General features: G+C 29.6%; 1 pseudogene; it reads right to left on the reverse strand.

Annotated features, from left to right (window-relative positions):
• Positions 1-4,024: 4,024 nt before the first annotated feature.
• Positions 4,025-5,086, reverse strand: LOC149153939 (putative purine permease 11 pseudogene; annotated as a pseudogene).
• Between the last annotated feature and the right edge of the window lie 1,583 nt (positions 5,087-6,669).

A 6,669-nucleotide genomic window follows, 5' to 3' on the forward strand; every position in this document is an offset into this window, starting at 1 on the left:
TAGCAATCATACAACAACCATATAAATCACCACTGTTAAAATTAAGTAACATGTGTTCCATATCAATGCTTAGTGTTTCAATCTATATGTGAAAGAAATACCATTAACAACCAATGTTTTGTGTATGCAAAGATTCACCTTATATCATATAACACCTATTATAATGGAATTTGATAAGGTTGAAACAACATTATATGTGTGTACATATATACATACATACATATACATATCCGTATATAACGTTGTTTCAACCTTACCAAATTCCATTTGCATATGCATTATATGATATAAGGTGAGACTTTTGTATACAAATAAAATTGGTTTTTAATGGTATATATCTCTCTCTCTCACACATAGAAATCCCAGTCTTGAATCTCTAGGATTCATTTTCTTTTATAAGGATTTGACATCACCCACCAAATAATTTCCACACCAATTATCACTTAGGTAAATTTCAAGACATACTTCACCAACAAGAAATATCCAATGATGAAAGCATACTAACGCATGTAGAAGCTCTATGACACAATAAAATTCCATGATCATAATGCTATGAATCATAAGAGATTATACAAAAGCACAAATGAAATCTTCATCTTGAAGCTATCAATGCCATTGAACCAAGAAATCTTCCTCTCACCATTCTCTCTAATGATATAGCTTAGATCCTTAATGCAGTCTAAGTGATGGAACCCTATTTGTTTTTAATAAATAGTTAAGATGTTGTACAATGCAGGTTAAAAGTAAATGTTCAATTAAGTTAGGTTTATACCATTTTTTTTTCAAAATAGGCATGTGTTTCATAAATGTATTTACAAATATTTATGAAAATGTTATATTTAAAAAGTTTCATATATAATGTATTTAAATGATATTTATAGATTTTACTCAAACTTATAAATGAAATCTATAAAATATATTTAAAAAGTTTCATATATAATGTATTTAAATGATATTTATAGATTTTACTCAAAATAATTTCTAGTTTATAAAGAGAATATTAATGAATGCAATTATGAAGTGAAAAATTGTCATTCTTAATTTGTTACATAATCCCAACATGATGTCATTAATTTTCCAATGACATTAAATGTGACCACTAGACAATATTACACTTTTTAACATTAATAATTAAATACAAAGTAGAGTATATTCAAATGATATTTCTAAATTTTACCCAAAATATTTTTTTAATTATAAAAAAGAATATTAATAAATGCAATTATGAAGTGAAAATTTGTCATTCTTAATTTTCTACATAATACCAACACGACATCATTAGTTTTCTAATGACATTAAATGTAACCACTAGACAATATCACACTTTTTAACATTAATAATTAAATACAAAATAGAAAGACTTGAACTATGATATAATGTTTAGAAATATAGTCTTAACCCTATAAAAATATTAGGGACATAATTTTGTAACTAGGAATAATATAGATGGTTTTTGTTACATAAATCATGAATTATATCAGTAACAAATGAATTTCATCACTAACAAAATTATATCAATAACAAATGAATTTCATCAATAACAAATCAATTTCATCGATATATCAGTTTAAGACTTAGAATCCATCTATATAATCCTACACTATAATTTGTGGTTATAATACGCAATTGTAATTGTAATTTATAAAAGTACTAAGGGATTAATTTCTTAGACTAAATGATTGTGATTGTTGTGTATAAACAATAATTTTCCCCCTTAACATAGAAACACACATAGAAAAACGTTTGAGCTTTTCTTACAATGTATTTATAGGTTCTTGAACCGCAAAATGACCATTAAAAATATATGTTTTTCATAAAGGAAAGATTCAATGAACATTTTTATAAATTAGAAATGAATAAATAATTCCTGTAACGCATATTGTAATCTTAGAATTAAATGTAGATTTTACACTTATTTCATAATTTTTAATATTCCATAATTTTAATTTTAAAATTAATATATAAAACATTAAATTACACCACATTTTCTTAATATTGAATTTTTCACAATTACAATTACAATTATTAAAAACCTAACAGTTTTAAATCACATTATTTCTCAGGATTCATTTTTCTATTTGAAAATCAATCGTTAAACCTTAATCATATATTTATCCTCGACTTATTTAAGGCTCTCTAACGTTAGAGACTTAATTATTATTCCATGAAAGTATTAGTGATCATTTTATAGAGAGTTCGTGTGGCACAAATCATATTTTTAGCATATGCATAATGGATATCACAAATTAATGAATAAATTTAAACCCATAAAACCATTTCCAAGTTCTTCATTAAATTTAACTACTTAAACTTATCTTCAAACTCTACAATAGCATAAGCATAAAAATATAAATATAAAACCAATGGTCAAAATCATAATTCAATTGAAGATACAAACACATTCAAATTGCTTAAAATGTGCTTTACCTTTAAATTATTAAAGGTCCTTAGGATACGAATTACCTGAAAGGTTATTATGTTTATTTTTTATTCAAATTCATTTGAATATATATTGTTTTAAAGATTCTTATGCTTTAAGAGTGTAGTAAGCCCTTCACACCAGCTGCGTTCTCTTACTTCTTTAAAGTGTACCGTGTTTATTTCTTCGAGGGTCTTTGATTATTTGTTACGGATTATCTGATCCATAAGATCCGATTGTTAATTGTTTTTTATGGATATAAAAATTATTATTAAAATTTGTTTATAAATAATAATAATTAATAGGTGTAGTTTAATTAATAATTTTTTTTTGGAATTTATTTATATAAATTTGAGTGAGATTACAATTTCTAGTTATTTAAAATGAGTTTTTGATATATAAATAGATTTAGCATTCGGAAAAATTCTTATGAACTTAAATGGTGGACTGAAATTATTTGATAAACTTTTTGTTAAATTTAACCAGGATTTTTATGGATAGTAAATCTATTTATTCATTCAAAAACACATTTTAAATAAAAAGAAATTACACTCTTATGGAAAATTGTATCTAAACCTAATCTGTTTATAAATTATTTCAAGTATATAATTCCATACACTAAACATTTGAAATGAAAAACATTTTACATATGTATCCTATAAACACTACAAACTAGTGCAACCATATAAATTAAGTAGCTAATAAACATTAATAAACATCAAAACACTTAATTCATAATACATATGGCTTCTTAAAATTAAAAAAATAATAAAGTTAACTAAAATATAACTTTATTTTAAAAAATTATTATTACTAATTATTAAAAAAAAAATTAGTATATAAATTAATTATATATACATTTGAAAAAATATACAACAATATTCTTATTTATGGAGATTTATCCCCACTTTATCACCGAGATTCTTAAGTTATAAATAGTTTTTATTGGAGAAAATGCTATGATTTATCAGTATGGCATATAAAAAAACCATATTACATTTGATATCACTTTTTCATATGACAATTTTTTTAATTAATTTATGTAATTAAAAAAGTAAAAAAAACATAACTACTTTGAAGATAAATTTCAATTTATATATACATTAATACAAATATTATTCTAAAATATTTCATAGATATTAAATTCCGAAAATAATTGCAATTAATTGAATTAAATACTGAAAACTCTACTTTAAAAATAAATTTCAACTTATACATACACTAATACAAATATTATTCTAAAATATTTCATGGATATTAAATTCTGAAAATATTTCATGGATATTAAATAATCTGTAAAAACTCTATTTCAAAATATATATACATATCCATATAACTCAATGCATCAGATATTTAATATTAAAGCTGTAATGATCACTGAACACATGAAAATGTCTCACAACTAACCTAGTTAAGTCTCAATGACCGTATAACTCAATGCATCAGATATTTAATATTAAAGCTGTAATGATCACTGAACACATGAAAATGTCTCACAACTAACCTAGTTAAGTCTCAATGACCGTATAACTCAATGCATCAGATATTTAATATTAAAGCTGTAATGATCACTGAACACATGAAAATGTCTCACAACTAACCTAGTTAAGTCTCAATGACCGTAGGAGCACCAGGCTGAGCAGCAACCTTGGAGTCCTTGTATCCACCGAAAACATAGGAAACAAACCCCCAGATTCCCAGAAGCATGGCTAATACCTTTATCGCGTCCAGCTTATCGTGGAAGACGAAGACAGCCAAGATGGGAACAACAGGCAGAGACAAAGCGCCAATGGCATTAGAAAACAACGAAGAAATCAAGAAAATCAATCCAAATGTCCCCACGGAATATATTTGATAAGCTATAGCACACCATAGTAGAGTCATGACATATCCCGTTTCCCCTGACCTAAAATCATGGGACTCTGATACCAGGTCTCTGAATTCTCCGCTGGCTAACAGTCCCAACGCACAAATGAAGGCACCAACAAAGTAAACCAGCGCCTGCGAGATCATAACTACAGCGAAATTCTGTGCAACCTTTTGGAAAACAAGTTGCATCAGTGCGAGGAGGAGTCCATAAATGGCGCAGGCCAAGATGGTGTAAACAAAGCCCAGAATGAAGTGGGTTCTGTTTACTCCCTCCGGCCTCTCGCTGCTCGAGTGGGTACCTAGCAGAATGGTACTAAAGGTAAGAAGCACGATTGAATTCAGAATATATGGAGTTATTCTCTGCTTAACCACAATGAAAGAGAACAGGGCATTGAAAGCTAACTGTGTGGCGCAGAGAAGAGAGTACGTTGATACTGGCAGATATGAAATCCCAAAGGAGTAAAGCAGAGAATTCCCACCTGCCATCACACCCAAAGCTCCACAGGCAAGAAGATATCTAGTGGTAACAAATGCAAGCATGGGTGATTTTCTTTGTGGGTTCAGCAATGGTGGTAGCAGAAGCAATGGCGATCCTACGCAGAGCAACAGCGATCTGAGCCATCGGCTGTGTCCACCCTGCTCAAAATAAAAGCGACTCAAAAGCAGTCCGCTAGACTGTCCCACCACAACAGCGATAACGCTCATGCTAACGAGCAACCAGTGCATTCTCCCTTTTCTAACGCCACTGTAATTTTCACTGGACTCTGCGCCTGCAATTGCTTCTCCATGGGACTCCATATTCACTGGACTGAACTCTCTGCTACGAAACAATCTCCTCTCCCACTTTAGCTTGAATTATAATATAATTCCAAGGAACAGGTCCAACTGGTTCTAACTGCACAGGTCCAACTTTGGAACGCATGCGTCCTTCGCAGGGCCAATGGAAAGCATCAGCTTCTTAATGGAGGGTGAGTTGTTTTGTGCGTGTACTCCTATTTTGAGGTCGACCTGATTGTAGTCGAACAACATAAGACCTAAGTTTCTCAAATTATTATGAAAGAATATAAAAGAATATAATGCTTTTATTATCCTTGGTCCATGTTTTAAGTTGGAATCAACCAATTGAAGAGAGGTGTCGGGTAGATTTAGTAAGTTTGGAAGCGCGCCATGACAGTTAGTGACAAGGTTACTTGATTGGTTAACTGTGGACAATTATTTTGCGTTAAATATAATAATAATATTTTATTTTTAACGTGTTGTGTATATGATTTTGTTTATTGTATAAGGTATTTGATTTTTGTTTGTTTTTAAAGTTGTTTGTGATTTTTGGTATGATGTTTTTTTTTTAAATATAAGGGACAACCATCCAGGTCAGGTTTGATTCTAAGTTATTTTAGTGATAAGATTTATTTTTTGATTCTAAGTTATTTTATTGATAAGATCTATTTTCAGCCAAGTATGATAGTGAAATTTGATATAAATATTTGATTTTTTATAATAAATAATTTGACTATTATGCATAAATTTTTTAAACTTACAACCTTTTATGAAATAATATATATTCTTAACTATTACTACAATAAATTTAATATTAATTAAAAATTATATATATATATATATATATATATATATATATAATATAAATATTTGATTTTTTATAATAAATGATTTGACTATTAAAATTTATAAAAAATTATATATTTTTTAAATTTACAATTTTTTTATTTTTCCAAGGAAAAAAACGGTAACTTTTTATTAAAAAGATAATGAAAAGTTACACTAGCAGATGCAATGAAGCATTCCGTATGCTGCCACAAGGGCCCAAGTGCTTTCGCACCCCATGCAACGTTAGAGGACTAACGTGCAAAAAGAATAAGAAAAGAGAAGAGAGGATAGAGTATGAAAGGGGCAAAAACTGGAATCCGGCAGTGAGTAGAACTCACGCTTCAAGTTTTTCTCCCCTTTTTCTTTTCGACCTTGCGCCACTCTCCTTGAGTGGGCTCGATCGAAGCAATGACTAACTGTGTCTCTGTATTCTGTGGGCCAGGTTCTTTGTCTGAATCTGAAGTATCTGAGTGGTGGTGCCGCTTGGTGCCTCCCGTACTAGGATCCATGCTTGTCTCCACTGCCTTGTTGTCTGATGAGATTCCTTTCTGTTTCTCCATTTCTTGAGTTTCCTCAGTTTTCTCTGCTGGAGGTTCTTCCTCTGCTGCTTCTGATTCTTCGTCCTCTGAATCTGGGGGAGAAAAATTCCAACCTTTCCTCTGCTTCCCTTTCTGCTTCTTTTTATTCTTGGCTTCTGGACATGTGCTTTGTAAGTGTCCTGTCTGCCTGCAGATCCTACATCTGAAAGCGGTGTTTTCATAATCTAGTACCTGCAA

The sequence above is a fragment of the Pinus tabuliformis genome, chromosome 9 (genome assembly GCF_031772625.1).
Source record: "Pinus tabuliformis cultivar Carrire ecotype Pingquan chromosome 9, CPIR1, whole genome shotgun sequence".
In the NCBI taxonomy this organism is placed as follows: domain Eukaryota; kingdom Viridiplantae; phylum Streptophyta; class Pinopsida; order Pinales; family Pinaceae; genus Pinus; species Pinus tabuliformis.